The sequence below is a fragment of the Nicotiana tomentosiformis genome, chromosome 7 (genome assembly GCF_000390325.3).
Source record: "Nicotiana tomentosiformis chromosome 7, ASM39032v3, whole genome shotgun sequence".
Classification (NCBI taxonomy): domain Eukaryota; kingdom Viridiplantae; phylum Streptophyta; class Magnoliopsida; order Solanales; family Solanaceae; genus Nicotiana; species Nicotiana tomentosiformis.
The window spans coordinates 85,161,569-85,182,225 of NC_090818.1; positions in this window are offsets into that span (position 1 = coordinate 85,161,569).

The window sequence follows — 20,657 nt, forward strand, 5'->3', positions numbered from 1 at the left end:
AAGCATATGGGTTGGGCTATTTACTTTCATGTCATCACTTATTCTATGTTATCTCTTGTTACATGCTTTGATTGCTCCATGTTCTTAGTTGTTGTACATGCGTTACTTGTTATCTGTCATTTAGCTATTACATGTTTCAATTTATACATTTCTCACTCAATATCTGCTTATCTGCTACATGTTCCTACCTGTTAATTCTTTATTTTTATTGTCTCATGTTTTTACTTTTCTTTATTGTCCTTATATTACTTGATGCACTTGATTATGTTATTCCGATTATGTGAGCCATAAAGCTATTCTTGTATTAATGAATTCTCAAGGTTTGTGATTTCGAGTTATTAGTTATTCTCCATTTGTATCGATTATTCATATTATCTGCTAAAGTGCTGAAACTGATAATGGCTTTTTACAGAAGCTATATATGGTCTGGTGCAAATGCAATCATTAAGAAATCCCTAGTTGCTTGGGATAGAGTATATGTGCCCAAATCTGTTGGAGGACTTAATTTAATTAATCTTCAACTGTGAAACAAAGTTGATATTGCAAATACCTGCCAGGGCTTGTCCCATTAGTAGGACAAATTATGAATCACAAGGATCATTGCCCATTATATTAAAGGGTGATTTGTTTTGCCTTCATTATATATTAATATATGCATAACTATGTATGAAATCTAGCATAACTTATTACAATATTTGATTAGTATTTTAATCTTCGTATAAAAATTTGGACAATTTATAAAATATTTGGTTGCTATTTTGATAAAGAGTCATTCGTTCTATTGTATTCTTAAATTCTTGTTTAAGGATGATTTAGTTAAAAAAAAAAAATAACTTTAAATTATATAATGTGGGACTAGTATTTTATACAACAAATTAAGCATTCAAAAAGAATTAATTCCTGCATAACCAAAACTTGTATAAATAATATATGCATAACTTAATCCCCGCATAACTTATCTCCGCACCAAACAAGCCCTAAGGGTCAACGGATACAGAATATGGCCATCCCAAAGCAAGCATCCTGGATGGTTAAGCATATCATACTACTAAAAATCCGCTTAAAATCATCCGAAAAAATCGACCACAATCGGTCGGTAATGGCCAATAACCGTCCAAAATGTGACCATTTATGTGTGGTCGGTATTTTCAAAGTTGATAGAGTATACCGATCAAAGTCGATAGGAAATTACCGACCAACTTTGGTCAGTATGCTCTACACGACCATTCGACAATTTAATTGACTTACCGACCAATATTGGTCGGAATATTATTTTAATAATTTAATTATACTGACCAACGGTCGTCGGTGTTCTAAATTTAATAATTTTGATTACCGACCAATTTTGATCGGTAATGAAAAATAAATTAATCATATAATATTTTATATACCGACCAACGTTTGTCGGTATTAGAAAATATATTTTTTTATAAATAATTAAAATTTAATAATACCGACAATCGTTGGTCGGTAATCTGTACATGGCAACCAACTTACCGACCAAAGTTGGTCGGTAAGGTTGAGTTTTTAGGAATTCAGTATGCACCAACTGACCAACATTGGTCGGTATTTTGCAATTTAAATTTTTTTTAGTTAGCGACCAAGGTCGATCGGTTTTCTGGGAATAATTTTGGTAGAAAATGCATGTTTTGGTAGCTACCCTACCTGCCAAATACAAATAACATACTAATACCCCCAATTCACATCAAATAACCCCCAATTCACCACAAACACCCCTAATTCACCACAAATCCAACCAAACATCCAATTAATACTTTAAAACAAACAAGTTCAATTAAACATCACCATTCAAAACTAATCAAAAACTAAGTAATTACAACAAGTTCTATTAGTCTAGTTCAAAGTATATCAAAGTATTGGTCAAGGGGTATTTTCTACAATATCACTACTATTTGATGAACTTTCATCTACAAGATGGTATGAACGGTCTTGTGGAGGACGAAAAGAATGATCACGTGGAGGATGGGTAGAACGATCACGGGGAGGACCGGAGGAACGCTCACGTGGAGGTCGAGCCTCTGGCGATGACTCACGAGAACGGGGCAACGAAAAAGTTTCAGTAGAAAGGAGAGTTCTGATTTGAGCTTGCATACCAAGGATTTGAGCATCTCTAAGCCTTTCTCTTTCCTTGGCCATTTCTAAATCGGATGTAAGCCTTGTCACTGTCTCCTGCATAGCCGAGAGGCTCTCCCTATTAAGTGCCTCGCCCTGTAAGGAAGTCCCTATTCCTTGCATTCCACACATATAATAATGGAATTTTTTCTCAGGAAGCCCGTATACCTTTTCCTTTTTTGGACTGCCTACAACCTCCAACCATATTCTTTCAGCCTACTCATCCGAAAGTTGGGTTGGATCGTCCGATTCACCAGCTGGCTGTCTATGAAGTCATCCACGTTACTTTGGTAGCGACCCTATATTATTTTAAATTAAATTAGTATATAAAAAATCTTATGAAAGTAAATTATAACACTTAAGGAAAATTGAAAGCTTATATATGTAGTCTCTGCTCCGTCCTCGACCCACCTATCTGCATCCCCCTCTTTCTTCTTTTTTATAATATGCGTCTCCTTGAATAGCTCATCATGGTGCATTGGACGCCCATACTTCTTTTCTTGAAAATAAATTAATTTGGTTAATAAATAGAATTGATATACTTAGAAAAGTAAAGACGTAATAATTTAAGCAATTACCAATCTTCTTCTTATTGTCCTAATGCTGATAGCACCTCCAGAGTGCAAGGAGCCTCTTTTCTCGAATGAGCGAGCTTTCTTCCCTAGTTCGCTCTTCTGTAAGAATTGCTTGGTCTGCCATTGCCTTAACAAATCATCCCATAAATGCTGCAGACACTAGTCAGCCCTCTTGTTCTTCTTTCTACTATCCGAGAAATGATCCGCCAATCTCTTGCAGGCTTTAAGATGAAAATTTGCAGCCACTTCCTCGCTATAACAGTCTTCCCATACACACTTACTCTACATTTCAAATGTTAAATATTAGATGAAAATATCATAAATATAAATTATTAAACCACTTAAAAGAATATTTGTACCTTAAATTGATTGAAAATTTGCTCCTTTAGCGAGTATGGGAAATCACTCCAAGTCGCATAGGGGCCATCATAAAGATTTTTGATCGCATTGGTGATTATCTTCGTAATTTGCTTACCCGGCCTGAACCTGTAATTTAACAATAAAAATATATGAAAATATTAGTAAAAACATTATAAAATAACAAACGCAAAAATAACAAGTAACTCTTACTCGTTACCCTCAGGGACTATGATGATCCTGCCATAGCGATCATAATGCACTAGCTTGGGATCATCATCCTCAACATGTGTATCAGAGGCATGTGTAGACGGTGTAGATGGGGGCTCAGAGCTACGGTCTCGTAGACGAAGTCTTGAAATGAATGGAGCCGATGATGAAGATGGTTGCGATCCCTGTGACTGTGACATAGCTTGATGCGATTCATGTGGCTGTGATACAGATGGCTGTGACCCATATGGCTGTTATAGGGATGACTGTGATCCATGTGGCTGTGATGTGTAGGGATGCGATCTACGTGGCTGTGATGCAGATGGCTGCAATATACGTGGTTGTAAGGCAGTTGGACTGTATGTTGGACGTATAGTCCTATGGCCCTGTGATGGAAGACCCGGTGTCTGGATGAAGGTATAGGCCTGGTGATGCTGTGGAAGCTTAGTATAGCCGTGTGGTGGAGGATAAGCCATAGGCATCTTTGAAGAGGGTGAAAATGAGAGAGTAGTATTATCACCAGATTCTACCCTCCTCTTTCCCTTCCTAGCCTTTTCTCGACCCCGAAAACTAGTAGGGTCATTGTTACCTTGACCCTTGCCTGTCATCTACATAATATAATACATATTTAGAATGAAACTTATAAGAAACTAGTTATAACACGAGAGTGATTTAAAAACTAACTTTTTAATCCTCGCCGACATATTGTTCCTCATCCAAGAATTCTTCGTCCTTACTTGTTTCAATTTAATCAGTTGATTATTTGTCTTCATTTTCTATAATTGTTACTTCATTTATATCAACTTCTTCCAATATGCGTTCAGGATGCAACAAATCATTTTCTAACTGATCGTCCACTATTTGGTGAACACTAGAGTTATCGTTTTGATATGCAACATCTAACACATTATCGACTTCCCTACCTACATGCTTATTTTTTATTACAACCCACCAATCGGACTTATTCCGGCACAATGGATAAGGAGCATAATACACTTGCCTAATGTTATGTGCAATTATGAAAGGATCATAGTGATCATACTCCCTCGTATGATTAACCTCAATTATATTATATTGGTGGTATACTTTTGTACCTCTTGTTGGATTTGGGTCAAACCATTTGCATCTAAAGAGTATCAATTTCTTATATGGCCAACCTGTATATTCTACTTGTAATATTTCTTTGACCACACCATAATAATCAATATCTCCAACTTGGTTGCCATCACCACCTTGAACCCACACCCCGTTGTTGTTGCTATTTTTATTCTTAGAGAAATCCGATGTATGAAACTTATAACCATTCACTACGTACTTAGACATTGTTGTGACCTGAAGCCCAGGTCCCCAAGATATATCTTTCAAAGATTGATTTACATCATTATTTGAATTATCTACCTACATAGTAGGAACTTTAGAAGTATATTATCAGGATAAACTTACAAACTATTTGAACCACGTATAAAAACTCGTATATACAAGTGTTGACATCCAATTTTGTCCCTTTTTTTTCAAATTATTTCTTTAAGCTTCTAATATTACTAATAATATAAGGTAATTATTCTACTATTTGTTTTAATACAAACTGTGCCTATTTGTTATTATTATTATTATTATTAAAACTATTACTATACATATTAATATTATTATTATTATTATTATTATTATTATTATTATTATGTAACGGACCAATGTTTGAAATTACAAATCAAGTGCCACATCATATTCACTACTACAAAGGCATTGCATCAAGCTCTCTAGACCGCACCATTCGCTATTGCAAAAGTGTTGCACCAAGCTCTCTGCATTTCACCATCAATATGTGTTACTTAGAAGGAATTATACCAAGCTCTCTGTACCGCATTACGAATTCAATAACTACAAATCAAGCATCGCACCAAGCTTCTACACCGCACCAATATTTGAAATTGCAAATCAAGCGCTGCATCTAGGTTCGTCCACCTGATAATAGGACAAAAAGGTTGTCCACCTGATAATAGGACATAAGGTCGTTCGCTTGATTAATAGGACACGAGGTCGTCCGCCTGATTAATAGGACATAAGGTAGTCCGTATGATTAATAGGACATAAGGTATTCCGCCAGATTAATAAGACATGAGGTAGTCTCCCTGATTAATAGGACATGAGGTCGTTCGCCTAATTAATATGACATGAGGTACCTTATTAATAGGACACAAGGTCACTTGCCTGATTATTGGACACAAAGTTGCCCGCCTGATTAATAGGACCATGAGGTAGTCCGTCTGATTAATAGTACATGAGGCCTGATTCATAGGACAAAAGGAAGTCTAAAAGGTTGTCCGCCTGAACAACAGGACACTTTAGCACCTATTCACATGCTTTTCATTAAATTATTTCGGCCTAGATGGTCATGTTCTTATTGTCATTACTGAAATGCATCATTATCAGAAATCATTGCCAAGCACATTTATAAACCGCATGTTATTGCTGAAAACCATCATTGGCATAAAGCTACATTTTCATCAAATCATTTTGGCCGACAAGGCCGCATTGTATAAGTTAACACCTGAAAGGTGTCGTAAGATTACAACACATTGCATTTCAATATCTGCTCTACCGACGAATTTGCCTAGTATGTTAAGCTTTGCAGGAAACATAGCGCAACGTGAAACTATATCTTAGCAGTGAACTGGGGTAATTTATTAGAGAGGAATACCAAACTCTCCGACAAAGGTCAAGGATCTACTTCGGACTCCGCTCGGCTTGACTCTCAAAATTCCTAATCAAATCCTTATTTCAAACATCTTTCTTTCAATCATGGTATCCATTGTCTCTATAATTCAACACTGGGGCAGCATTTTAAGAGCTGCATCAATAGTTGAGTCCTACTCCAGGTACCATAAGTCTTGAACTACATATGGCCCGATTCTCGTGAAACTCGAGATATGTAGACAACTCGAAACCGGAGTTCGGCCGCGATCATTTTTTATGTCCCCTTTGTCCCATTTCAACCTTGCTGGTCGGGACAAAATTGGCTACTTAGTCAATATTCTTTGCCCAAAAACTCTTTCATCGTCTCTGGTCAAAGAGGGGTAGCTGTTGACATCCAATTTTGTCCCTCTTTTCTTCCAAATTATTTCTTTAAGCTTCTAATATCACTAATAATATAAGGTAATTATTCTACTATTTGTTTTAATACAAACTATGCCTGTTTGTTATTATTATTATTATTATTATTATTATTATTAATAATAAAACTATTACTATACATATTATTATTATTATTATTATTATTATTATTATTATTATTATTATTATTCATTCGTTCATTCATTCTTATCGCCTTTTTGTGAAAAAGCATATCATTTTCCTTTGTTTAGTTAAATAGTAATATTTCTTTAATTCTATGATTTATAAATATTTGTTCCAAGAACATTGGAGTTTTATACTTATCAATTAGTGTAATGGATATTTTATATGCTAATATTAATAGTATTATATAATATGGTTATTAAATTATTTTATTAAAGTTAGAAGCCCAAAGAAATATAGGAAGAATGGAAAGGCAAAATTTTAGCTACTCCGAATAGCCCAAGAACAAGCCAAAGTCAGCCCAAATCCGCCCAACCAGCAGCCCAAAATCCTCCACTTTAGCCCAACTATAGAACATTCTAAAACCCCATCGAAACTACGTCGTTTTGATAAATATTCCAGACTTAATCTCAGCTGTATAAGCTCTCAATCCAACGATAGAAATTCATTATTTCATTCTTAAAAACCTAAACACAATTAACATTTTAATTCTCTCTCCTAAACAGACGCTTCTTCTCTTCCCTTTCTTTTTTTTCAAAAATTCCATAGTTGCTCAGCCATGGCAGACTTGCCATTACCATTTTTGAACAAGAAGCTCTGCACCTTATTTAATTTTCTGCAACATCAATGTTCAAATTTCAAACGTTCAATAGCTTTCACTCAATTTTGAAATCCTGCCCAAACCAGGTGTCACGACCCCAATTTAACTCCATAGGATGTCGTGACGGCACCTAGTCTCTAAAATTAAGTATGTCTAAAACTTACTGAATTAATTGAAAAATTCAACCAACAACTGTTAAATATGAAATAGAAATCTCTATACAAACTTACAATCCCAAAACCGGTAGTACAAGTCATAAGCTCTATTGAGTTTACTAGAAAGTCTTCTAAGTACACTGTTTCGAAATAGAAATAAACAGTACAAGTACTAAATCAGAAGGTGACTTCGAGGCCTGCGAACGCGACGACAGGTTTACCTTGAGTCTCCACAGCAACACCCGAACATCTAGCTAGTGATCAACCAACTCTGAAATACCTGGATCTGCACAAAAATATGCAGAAAGCGTAGCATGAGTACACCACAGCGGTACCCAGTAAGTATCAAGACTAACCTCGGTGGAGTAGTGACGAGGGACAGTCAAGACACCCTGGACTAAATAACCTGGACGAGTATAAATGTGAACTAACAGGGGAGAATATTGATATAGAGCTAAGAATGATAAAAATAACAAAGCAATGCTTGTAATATGAAATTAAGAGCAACAGTTAGAAACAGGGAACAAATAAGTAATAACACTATAAAGTAAGCTGAACACAGTTTAAGCCCGGTGAAAACAAATAAAGGAAAAGCAAGTAACAACTCAATAAGAATAACCGCTTTCACGCCAGATTTATTCAAGAATTTTCACGAGGCACCAAACCTCAAAATCTCAAATCACGGGTCCCGATTCATGAACCCTAATCACTTGGCATCTTGTGCCCACATTACAATCCATAACCGTACGGATGACTTACATGCCAAGAGAGTGACAATATCTAATATCTGCATGGACCACTCACGTGCCAACAATAACAATAACTCATGATCGCACGGACAACTCATGTGCTAATAAAACAACTCTCACACCAAAGGTAAGTATACGAGAGTACATGTAAATGGTCAATAACACCAGCTTAAACCGATATGGGCGATTACATTACGTGTATGCTTGTGCAAGTGTCCTACCACAATTCAAGTCAACAGGTAAGTGTAGAGGCAATGAATGGCACATAATAAACGATCACCACAAAATGTACACGGTATAACTCACACAAAGTAGGCACACCACTACATAAATATAAACAATAACAATGCCCCCAGACCATCAGTGATCATCACAAATCATTCCCCGATATATCCCACCTTGTCTCGCCACGTGCGCAATAATAAAGTAAATGCCCGTCTTGAATCACCGCACGCGCATAATAATGTTCCCACCTTGTCTCGCCATATGCGCAAACCCACATATATAGCCTGCCTCTTCACGTGGCATGTGCAAATATCAATAGTAATAACAGTACGGACAACTCACGTGCGAATACCCCAACAATCCTCTCAAAACCACCACGTGTGCCAAAACATAACAACACAATAAAATGACTTTCACAACATGTGCCCCTATGTCACAATATTTTCTCAAAACAGTTTCAATACCACAATCACGCATAGTCCTCGGCTCAACAACACTGAGTACAACAACAACAACAATAATAACATGAGAATACGACAAGTAAATCAATACAGGAACTTCAAAACACAAAGAAACGGAAGAACGGGCATACAACGAAAGACACAATAGGGAATAATGGTCCCAATAAGAATAGCTCAACAAGGGAAAGATAATGTGTAACAACGATTCCATAAAAGTACAATTTGACGATAAGAGAGAGAGCATGAATCAATGACCCCAAATAAGAATACATCAACAATGAAAGGGATAACAACACTTTAATTAAGGCTAAGTAATTATGGAAGAGTTAATAATAACTTCAATTAAGGTTAAGCAATTACGGAAGAGATAATAATAACTTCAATTAAAGTTGAGCAATTACGGAAGAGATAATAATAACTTCAATTAAAATTGAGCAATTACGGAAGATATAACATGGCAATAAAAGAGGCAAAAACTTCAGTTAAAGCACATACGAGTTTAATTGGCAATAAGGGTAAAACATGAATCAATAAATTTTAAATAAGACACGTAAGGGTGAATGTAGTAAAAGGAGGATTTAACATGACAAAATAACTTCATATCTAATGAACATAAGAACCTAAGAGCCCTAAACGGTCAAGTTTTTCACAATTAAGCCAGAGTACGTACTCGTGACCACGCGCACACGACCTTCACATGACACAATTAGCACAAATGACTCAAATACTAAGAGGTAGTTTCCTCATACAAAGTTAGGCAAGATACTTACCTCAAAGAAGCTAGACCGATATTCTAAAATGACCTCTCAAGTGAAACAATCTCCGGACGGCTTAAATCTAGCTAAAATAACTTTAAATCATAAATAAAACTCATAGGAGACAATTTTGGATAATAAAGCTTCGATCTTTAATTAAAACTAAAAAGTCAACCTTGAGCCCGCACCTCGGAACCCGATAAAATTCATAAAACCCGAATACCCATTCCGATACGAGTCCAACCATACCAAAATTATCAAATTCCGATACTGAATCGCCCGTCAAATCCTCATTTAACATTTTAAAAGATTTTTACAAGTTTTTCCCAAATTTCCAACTTAATTCACTAATTAAATGATGAAAATAACAATGGAAAATATAATAAGATTCGGGTAAAGAATACTTACCCTAATGAATTGCTTGAAAAACCGACGAAACATCTCCCAAAGTCGAGGTCTACAACTCAAAATCTGGTAAAAATGGCAAACCCTCGAATATAACCTTTCTACCCAGCACTTTCGCATTTGCAAACAGAAATGCTGCATCTGTGGCCTCGCATTTGCGAGAAAAAGTTCGCATCTGCGAACACAACTTACCAGGCCAAGATCTGCATCTGCGGAAAACACAGTCGCACCAGCGACAACGTAGAAGCGCCAAATGCGGCCATCACACCTGCGTGCAAAACTCCGCAGAAGCAAGCTTCCTCCCAGGCCTCAATCATTGCAGAAGCGACCAGAATAACACAGAAGCGGAGCCACACCTGCGCTCCCAAATGCCGCAGGTGCGAAGCACCAGAACCAGACCTCCCCAAAGCATGAAAATGATCTAAAGCTCGTCCGAAACACACCCAGGGCCCTCGGGACCCCGTCCAAGCATACCAACATGTTCCATAACATACCACAGACCTACTCGAGGCCTGGAATCACATCAAACAACGTCGAAACTATGAATCGCACCACGAATAGAACTTTTGAATTTCCAAATCTTTCAACTTCCAAAACTCGTGCCGAAACATTTCAAATCAACCCGGAATGACGTCAAATTTTGCATGCAAGTCCCAAATGACATAACTGAGCTAATCCAACTCTCAGAATCAGAATCCGAGGTCAATATCAACGACGTCAACTCCCGATCAAACCTCTCAACCTTCCAAAACTTCAACTTTTTAATTTTTGCCAAAGTACTTCAAATTATCCTACGGACCTCCAAATTCAAATTCGGATGCATGCCTAAGTCAAAAGTCATCATACAAAGCTATTGAAATCATCAAAATACTATTTTGGAGTCGTCTACCCAAAAGTCAAACTCCGATCAACTCTTACCGCTTAAGCTTCTAAAACAAGAATCCTTCTTCCAAATTGATCCCAAATCATCCGAAATTCGAACTCGACCACACACGTAAGTCATAACATATAATACAAAGCTGCTTGAGACCTTAAGCCACTGAACGAGATGCTAATTCTCAAAATGACCGGTTGGGTCGTTACACCAAGAACCCTAGAAATCAGCCTATAAATACTCGCCTTTGAAGAAATTTTTGAACAAGCTCTTAGCCGACCCTTTACCCACCTAAATCAAGAGCTTCAGCAGACCTTTTACCCCCCAAAAATTAATGATGGTTAGCCGCATCCTAACCCTAAACTTTGTTTGAAGCCGCTTGTTTAACCAAAAATAGAATTCTTGGTCAAAGTCAATATTTAGAATAAAACGGGTTACTAATAACTAAAATTTACTTCACTTTCCCAATAATCTTAGGAAAAATAGAAAAAAGTGATTGAGATGATTAGCGAAGAAAAATAAGGCAAAGAATTATAGTATGTATTTCAATAATAATTGTAACCTGCCCTTACAAATAAAATTCTTATCCTTATATAAGAGCATGCAATCATAACGGTTCTCATACTTAATTTGGACTAATTAAGGGCATTAATTGTATTGATTGCCCATTACTATAAATATTTATGACTAAAGATTCCTTATCACTGCTCCTGATTCCCCTTCTTTATTTACTCCTGGTTCGTGTATCTTCCCTTCTTTGTAGTCTTCATTCATTTCGTTCCCATTTCTCCTTTGACAACTGCCAGGCTTAGTTCTTTTCTCTTATCTACCTCATGGGTGTTTCTCCCATACCTTTCATACATTCTTAATTCAGTTAATTGAGAATGCCATTTGTCACTATATTGACACTCCACGCGTCATGCCTCGTCAACTTACTGATGTTCCACGTGTCATGTCTTTTTTCCACCAATACAAATAGTCCCCCCACTTTTTGAATACTCTCAACTGAATATTCGGAAAGTGGTATGTTTTTATGGCGGGAATTCCTTGCCGCCGTTTCTCGAGTACCATCATGTCTTTTTCAGAATCGAAGTGTCATTTGTCACATCTATTTAATGCCTACTCCACGTGGCATCTTACGATTGGCTATGTAATTTCTCAGCGCCTTTTAGGGTTCTTTTCCTGTGGTTATGCCAGTCACGAAGTGACGGTTCCATTAAGATGCTTCATAATGACCAATTTTAACGACGGTTGTATCTTCTTATGAATACTTTATTCTTTTTGATTTCTTGGATTCTTCCTTCTTCAACATCTATTACATTACTCTTTCTTCATATTTCTGCATCCTTTCTTCTGTATTTCCTTGGATAATCATGTCTTCGACAATGCCAGATCCTCGCAAAGTTGTGATTGTTGATGAACTTGCTTCTTCTACTGCCCCTACTAGAAGTAGGAGAGGTGGTAGACTTCGTAGCCTTGGTTCATTATCTAACCGTGGTTCCTCTTCTCAAAGTCGTTCTACTAGTCCATCTTCTTCTAAACCTAGGGCTCCTTTAACTCCAGATCTTGTTCTAGGAATAAAGATTTAAATGAACTTGTGCATGAACCTACAGTTGCAGAAATTGTTCCTCAAGAATTTTCTTTTGTAACTGATCGTGAAACCATGAGAAATCAAGTTTCTTCTATAGCTTCCCTCAATCCTGCTGAACTTTACCCGAGTTTAATTACTACCGGTCTTCTTTTCTTGGTTCGACGAGAGTGTCATTGGAAATCAGATTTCCCAGTTTTAGTCCCTGGTGCCAACTAGAGAATCACCTCTTATCATGCCGGTTACTCTTTTGTTTATACTTACCTTTTTACTTTGGGGTTCAAGCCTCCTATTGATCCAGTAATTATTGAGTTTTATCGTTACTTCAACGTGTGTCTTGGCCAGATTGGCCCTATTATGTGGAGGACTGTTGCATGCCTTCATTATTTGTCGAATTTGGTTTCTGTCCCTTTTACCTTTCGGCACTTACTTCATCTTTACTCCCCCAAGTTGTTTCGTGAAGGAGTTTTTTCTCTCGTGGCTAGAAGTAAGAGAGTGTTGGTTAGCCCTGAAGATGATCGAGACCGTGGCTGGTACGCCCATTTTGTTGCTGCCCCACTAGTGGATTAGTGGGTGAAAACAACATGCCTTTCCCAGAAAAGTGGAACTTTGCACGTGATTTTTCTTATTTATTTTTTATATATCTTGAATAATTTCATGTAATCACATACCCGTTTTTCAGCAACCATGGAAGTCTTTGATGAGATTCTCGACTTCCGTGCTTGGATAGAAAAGATGCTAACTGCTGCCCCTATGGACAAAAGATCTTGGAAATTCCTTTCTCAAAAATTTGGTTGGAAAGTGAAGACCCACGGTACTTTTTACCTACATAGTTCTTCTTTTCCTCTTACTTGTTTATACAAGAATTTCTCATCCTTCCCTTTTCTTTTTATTAGGATTTGCCATTCGTGGAATTAGTCCCGCATCTGTTCCATCAACCAGACTTTCTGTGAGTCTGGCTTAGGAACGGATTTTGAGTGTTTCTTACTCCAAAAGGAAAACTGACGAAGCCTGTGGCTCTAATGATGAAGAAGAAATAGAGGAAGGATCTTTGGTGAGAAAGCCACGCATTAGGAGACGTGTGGTTTTTGATGATGAAACTCCTCCCTCTCATGACCTTACCTCAAGTGCAATTCCTTTCAGACTCGTAGATGAGCCAGAGAATGTTCCTTTAGTGATTTTTGATGAAGATGTTGTTGATCCTCCACCAAGTTCCGTTGATAGATTGTTCTCTCAGGTATTCGAGGGTGAAGAAGCTTTTGGGCATATTTCTAAAGAATTACCTCTTCCTTCCCTTCCTGTTTCATCTACCATCTAGCCCCAGTTCCTTTACCTGACGTTACTCCGGTTGTTTCTCCCGTGGCTGCTTCTCACGCAGAGGTCGAACCTTTCAGCAGCAGGAGGGAGATGAAAAGAGTTGTAATTGAGGTCCCTGAAGATGGGAACTTAGTGAGAAAATCTGATCAAGCCGACGTGTGGCTGAATCCACTGATAGGCCCCGTGGAGAAGAAGAAGTTAGAAAGTCATAACTCACTGACTTTAATGAATGACATTGTTCATTCTTCTTTGAAGGTACGGGCTTAATTATATTTCTTTTCTTCTTTCTTCCTCATTCATAACTCTTCCTCCTTTACCCTTTTTGCAGATTAATTTGATTGGTACAGAGCTTATGAAAAGAGTTTCTCAGGTGGACCAGCAAGTTATAGAATTGCGCACCGAGACTGACAACTGGAAGGAACAATTCGAAGGTCTTCAACTGGAAAAGGAAGTTCTTGCAGAAGAGAATAATGCTTTGGAGCGTCAAATAAGGATGGTTTTTGCCAAGTTAGCTGTTGAAAAAGCCTTTTCTAGTCAGGTTGGAAAGGACAAGGATATACTGGAATCCACTTTTGCTGAACAACTTTCCAAGGCAACTGAAGAGATAAGGAGTTTAAAAGAACTCCTCAATCAAAAAGAGGTTTATGCAGGAGAGTTGGTTCATACACTTACCCAAGCTCAGGAGATCTCCGCACCTCTACAGATAAAATGCAGTTCTTGAAAAGTTCTTTCACTCCTTTGAAGTCAGCTTTTGATGCCTTGGAAGCAGAGAAAGAAGGGTTGAGAGCTGAGATTGACCAGTGGGAGAAGGATTATGAGGCTCTCGAGGATAATTTATCGTTGGATGTGAGCTGGGCCTTCTTGAACACTCGCCTCGAGACTCTAATTGAAGCCAACCAGGAGGGTTTTGACCTTAATGCTGAGATTGATAGGGCTAAAGAAGAAATTGATAAAACTCAGCAATGTCAAAGCTTTTCCTCACCTGAAGATGATGGTTCTAAGGGTGACGGAGATGGACTTGTTCCTGGAAGGGCTGATGCTCAAGCCTCTTCTTCTCAAGTTAACCCTTCTTCTCCCGTTGATGATACTCCTTAGTTTTCTCCTTTCCCCTTTTTTTGTTAGTTTTTATTTAGAACTTCCTTATGTTGTTTTTCCCTTAGCTTAACAACTTTTTTGAAAGGTTTGTTTTTTGTTACCCCGGTCTCCTTTTTGGAATTTAATGACAAATTAGCACCCTTGTTTTTTCAAGGTTTAATATATATATATAAATATTTCGACTGCTTTTGCCATATATTATGCTCTTTGATTTTTTGACATTTGATCTTTTTCCTTGCATTTAAAAATGCCTTTACAATCCGTGACTTTGATTAACATGGGATTTTATAAAAGAGGGCCCTTTTATGTTAACGACACTGATGAAGATGACGTCTCATCTTCATATTGGTGCAAATATATGAAACATGAAGTAGACATGAAAAGAAATAATTTGAGGAAGTTTCATGTTTTGAACTTTCAAATAAATTTCGTACATCATTTTCATGATTGCTCGTACAACACTTTCATAACTGCTTTTCTTGTAGCAGATTTTAAAATACAAAATCGGGTGTATTATCCCGTGTCTAAATTTTGGCCTTAACCTGAAACTACTCGTAGGAATATGTAATATCTTGCATCCTTTTCGCGAGTTCATACTCCTTTGAAAATTTCAAGAGGTAGGTTTCTTCAAGGTTTTTGATTCAGGCTGAACTGACGTATGCCTTTTTGGTTCTTTTGCTTTCTTCTATATGCATAGTCTCCCCCAGTATTAGAGCTTTGAAGCATGAAATCTCGAACACTATATTACTCCTTCCTTTTGGTCCATTCCTGAAAAGGAAAATACGACCGGGACTCGGAGATATTTATTTAGAATATAACTGCAAAACCCCTTTTCCATCAGAAAGGTCGCAACCTAGACCGGGAATAATTCAGTATTCCGTGTGTCTTTCGGGTTTAATATCATCATTTGGTACGGGCTAGCTTTTTTCCTATCATCTAAAATGGTTAGTAAAATTCAAAAGAACAAAACAAAATTGAACCTGTGTGATACCTGACGATGGGTACTTTCCTTGTTTAGAAGTAATACTTCTTCAAATGAACTGCATTCCAGTTTTATGGTAGTACCTTGCCATCCATGGTTTCCAACTCATATGCTTCCTTTCCAGCGATGCCTCAAACCCTATAAGGGACTTCCCAATTTGGACTCAACTTTCCCGTGTTGGCCGCTTTTTGTCGATCGGAACACCTTTTTGAGGACGAAATCCCCAATCTTGAAGTATCTCAAATTAGCTTTCATGTTGTAATATCTCTCAATCATCTATTTTTGAGCCTCCTGTTGCGACCAAACACACTCACGCAAGTATACGCGGTCGTCAAGTAATAAAGTGACTAAAAGTCGGATGTCGAACCCACGAGGACTTATGATTAGCTATTAACTAAATTAGCCTATCTTAATTATCTAAACAAGAATTAAATCTAAAAATATTTTATTCTAAACTAATTAAATAAGAAAATATAAATAATGAACTTTGAACAGAGAAAGAGCAGATTTTTATGATATCAATGTAAGAAAAACGATCTAGGGTTATGGGCTATCTAACAATCCTATTGTATTCTTCAATTGAATTGACCGACTAATTTATCTAGCTTATTGGTTGACAGGGTTAATATTGCTCATAAGAATCTGTCGAGTTCTTACTCGCCTATTCAAGCTAACCTAACGCCTATATGTCTATGGAGTTAGAATCAACAAGAACGCATTTATAATTCCTGTAAATCAACCAAGCAAGGCAATTAGGTATATGTCTATCCTAACCACGAATCCGTTCCCCGATGCCCGAGTTCAAGAACTTGCCCTACTCAATCCTATATGCAATATAGAATTCCCACTTTCGAGTTCAATTCTAGATTCGTAGATAATATTCAATTGGTGATCAAGCAATTAAATAATTAAGTGCAAGATTGAATAAATAAACTAATATGATAAATCAAGAAGTCAAAATCAATATCCGAATAACAATAGTCATGAAAGAACCACAACCCTAGAACGTGAAGTTTAGCTCCATATAGACATGGTAGCCAAACAACAAATCATACAAAGAAACATAAAAATTACTAAGTTTGGTAGGAGAAAGATGAAACTTGATGAATTCCGGCCTCCACAGCTTTGTCGTGGCTTTTTCCCCCTTCCCAATATGTTAGATAACCTAAAAGAGGCGTTTTTAGCTTATATATTGCGTACAAAAGTCGTGGGCCAAAGCTCTCCTATTCCTAGTCCAATTCGGCTTCAGGGATTGATGCTAAGGTGGATGCGACGCATCCACCTTGTCCTCTATTTCCCAGTTTCGCACGCGATGGCGGACGCGATGGCCCAACTTCACTGCTAAGGTTGCATGCAGGATGATGTTTTCCTAGGTTGGATGCGACGCATCCAACCCTTCTTCCTCTAGCTAAACCACCTTTTCTTCATATTTTGCACTCCGAACACCTTAAATCGTCACACATAACTTAATTAGTCATCAAACCAATAATTACACCATGTTGGGTGTTTTAAAGATTAAATAACATCAAAAAGTGGTTAAAGCATGGGCAAAGTAACATCAACACACATCGAAATATGCCAAACATCACTACCCCACACTTAAACCTTTGTTCGTCCTCGAACAAACCATCCTATAGTAGACGAAACAAAATTAAGCTCTGATCATTCAAAGCACACTACATCTATGACCATGGTTATTTGCTACAATTAGGCTCTAGACTATGCATCAACACACTTCCCTTTTCTTAGGCCCTTCTTTAAACATATTCGAACAAAGACAACATGCTCATAACAATCCTAACCTCAAAAACCGACTCAATGTCACAATGCACTCATGGCTTGAACAACCAACATCATAGAGAAGTCTAATAACGTTACCTATCCCTCGTGAAACCATGTGCCCTCACAACAAAAGCAGAGAGAGTAAAATCAATCCACACATTCGAATCTCATGCTCACAAAGAAAATCGCTCACTCTCACAAAAGAAGTCGCATGCATGCAGTTGGTACCATAGGCTTGCCCTTAATGTAAATCTCTACTAATGTAAGCTCGCTCGATCTAAAATCAATTAGGACTTTTTCATGGTTGTAATGTGGGCTAAGGGACGGGTAGGATATATTTAAGGAATAGTGATTCACCCTCCTAAGCACTTTAACACATCATCAAATAACTTAAGCGCAAATTCTTCAACACCACTTCAATTTCACAAATAATATCACCCCAACAATATTTCCTCTTTCTTTAAGCACTACTTTAATTCATACCCACTAGCAAGAACAAGACAACAATTTATTCATTTATATTTTTCTTTCTTTTTTTTTTTCGCTAGTGGCGTATTATTTTACAAAATAAGTGCACCCTTCTTTCTTTCATTGGTTCCACTCAAAAGTCACCCCACACTTAGTCCCTTCTTACTTCTTTTAGCGCTCATCTAACAATTAAAGTGCTTTAAGAGGTAAAAGGATCAAAACAATGTCAATTAAGAATAAAAAGGGTATAGGCTTGTAATGTGGGTACCAAATAAAAGGTCTACAGGCTCAAAAAGGGTTAACTAGGGATAGATTTTATTTGTGATAAGCAATAAGCTCAAAAAGATCAAAGAAAGCCTAAAATTATTTTTCAAACCGAGCATCACCTAAAATTTCGCTTCAACTCACATACAGGGCAAGTTCTAGACACAAGTACAATACATGGACAACACAAAAAAAACTCACCACACATGGCACATGACTCACTAAGGACGATCACATTCCGACTCTCAAGCAATGCAAGTATTCACGGAGCCACGAGATATTAAGTATTAAACACAAGGTGAACATAAGTCATGTAAACGAGACATAGGCGCCACAAAACATGTTATCCAATTTAACAAAGCATCATCAATAAATTCAAATCATACAGAAGATACTACACATGCGAAAGTATAAATATGTTACTATCAAACAAGTCAAGGGCGCCTAGGTTCATCATTCTTGCTCCTTTTATTCCCTAAATTCCTAATCTACTCGGAAAGAAAAAAATTACTCGGTTCAAACTACATCCCATGGAAAAGAACCGAGGCACAAAGAAAAACCACAGGGGATTATTACTACCTAAATAAAGCTAAAAGATATATTTTGAATTTTTGTTTAGACTTTAATCCCTCAAGAAAACTGTCTAGGAGATCAATCGTCGGGAAAAGTCCAATTTTTCTACTTTTTCATTTTTTTTTTTTTTAATTTCTTTTTTTTCTTTTTTTCACAAAAGCTACTACACTTAAGAATGAGTACTACAACTAAGCTAAAATAGCATAGAAACTCATCCAAACGATCTTCTCACCCCACACTTAAAATTTTGCAATGTCCTCAATGCACATTATAAATAATAAGAGGGTAAACGAGACTCCCTGGTAGGCCAAAGGCCGAAGCAATAGCGGCTCACGAGGTACTCAGACTTCCCCCAGACATCGTCCTTTGTGTGGGCACCCCACACTTAGTCCTCACCATCTAGCTCACTTTTGCACTCTTCTAATGGCTTTGCTTCCTATGCTCATAATCCTACAAAACAAAAATAAATACTACAAAATAATAAAAATAAAATAAAATAAAAAGTAAACAAAAATAAAAGAAAGCAGTAACGCTGGGTTGCCTCCCAACAAGTGCCTGATTTAACGTAGCGGCACGACGTGAACCACTTTTTGCCTCCACCTCGAACTTATGAATTGAGCCCCTAACATGGCATCCAGTTTGCGGCTATGCTCCAGTGGTGGGGCTACAAAGATAACCAGGCCAAGTAATAAATTTTTCACTCTACACTTCTCGGCCTTTAGATGAGGAATGTATTTTTTGCTTTTTGGCATGACAAATTCAAAAATATAGGCATCATGTTCCTCTTCCATTGACTCCTCCAAAGGCTTAGATGACTCGATTTCCATGTCATCATCCAAATACAATGTCGAAAAATGTTTAGAATGAGGACCAACACGCCCCAACTTTAGAATTGTATTACTATTTATATCCTCATATGTGCACACATTAGAGTCTTCAAATATAACATTATCTGCTACCTCGCATGGCTCTAGTGTACTTTTCTCAACATGGGCATCATCAACAGAAATATGCTCGAATGATTGGCTCTCCACTTTTAGCTCCTCAATTTGGCGTATAAGCTCCTTTTCAGCTTCTGACAACTCATTACTATTTTGTTGGGCGATAGACGCAACAACCTTTGCATTTAATTTATCTTGCAAGTCGTGAATAGTAGTGACAAATTTATAGATCCCTTGTCCCAGTTTAGATCTTCCCTCTATAAAGTGTCTCATCCCATCAGTAAGTTCCTCATGTTGAGTTTCATATATTTCTAACTTTTCAGCCTGTTCTGCCAGCCAAGTTTGGCTCAAAATCTCCTCTTTTTCAAAAATTTTCTCTTGCTGGTACTCGCTCTCTTCATTCAATTCTTCCATATTGGCCTTCATTCTTGTGATTGCTGCCCTCATTCTTTTCATATCTTTTTTGAGTTCATCCTGTTGCTCTGCTACTTGCCTCAGAATATCCCTAATATATGCATCAGGCTCCATATCCTGCACTTCATTGCCCCTATCAAACTCAGAAATATCATTAGAAAGATCATAATAAGGGCTCAGAGAAGGATGAACAAAATTAGGACAACCATCCCAATGGCCATCTTGACCACCACACATATTACAAATATTCCACTCAAAGGATTGAGATTGTGCGCACAACTCGCTCCTGGGAACATTCTGACAATTTTTCCACCAGTGGGGTCCTCCACAATATGGACAAGGATCATCAAAATAAGAATAACCATCATTCGAACAATTTTTATTCCAGGATGCCATGCTAAAATAAATAAAAAATACTAACTAAAATAAAATAATAAAA